The sequence below is a fragment of the Camelus dromedarius genome, chromosome 26 (genome assembly GCF_036321535.1).
Source record: "Camelus dromedarius isolate mCamDro1 chromosome 26, mCamDro1.pat, whole genome shotgun sequence".
NCBI lineage: Eukaryota > Metazoa > Chordata > Mammalia > Artiodactyla > Camelidae > Camelus > Camelus dromedarius.
This window is the reverse complement of record NC_087461.1, coordinates 16,223,278-16,223,854: the sequence shown is the minus strand read 5'-3', so window position 1 is coordinate 16,223,854 and position 577 is coordinate 16,223,278. Positions and strand designations below refer to the sequence as shown.

Here is a 577-nt window from a genome sequence, read left to right as displayed (position 1 = left end):
ATGTGCAGGGTGTATACCTCACTTTCTGGAGTGTATGTGTCTTACAAAGTCTCCAGCATGCCAGTTATCTCTTGCTACCTGGAACGTTTGCCTGATATCATTCAATACAGTGGGTCAATGTGATGTTCTGAGGGATGCTATTTTTCGGACTATATTTTATTTTGGTTTGTTTGTTTTGTTTTGTGGGGGAGGTAATTAGGTTTATTTATTTATTGCTTTTTATTTAACAGAGGTGCTGGGGATCGAACTCAGGACCCCGTGCATATTAAGCATGCACTCTACCACTGAGCTACACCCTCCCCACCCCAGACTATATTTTAACAGAAAATAGGAGACACAGACCCCCTGGGAGAGCTTGTAATATATACTGTTCTTTGTGTCATGGGAATGTGAACAGGTTCTAATCCTCCATAGGCCTGGAAAAGACTCATTCACCAAATCAGCAGCTGCCTATACTTGAGGTCTTACTGATCTTCTCCAGCAAAGATGGTCGCATCTAGCAACACAGTGGCAACTGCGTAGTACTTGGCTGAGGTTGTGGTAACCTGTCATTCTCTAGGATCTATCTGGTTTTGCA

At 43.0% G+C, this 577-nt stretch overlaps 1 non-coding gene across 1 annotated transcript; it reads right to left on the bottom strand.

Moving 5' to 3' along the window:
- Positions 1 to 227: 227 nt before the first annotated feature.
- TRNAI-AAU (transfer RNA isoleucine (anticodon AAU)) lies at positions 228 to 300 on the bottom strand. Its single transcript has one exon. It is a non-coding gene; the product is annotated as a tRNA-Ile (tRNA).
- Between the last annotated feature and the right edge of the window lie 277 nt (positions 301 to 577).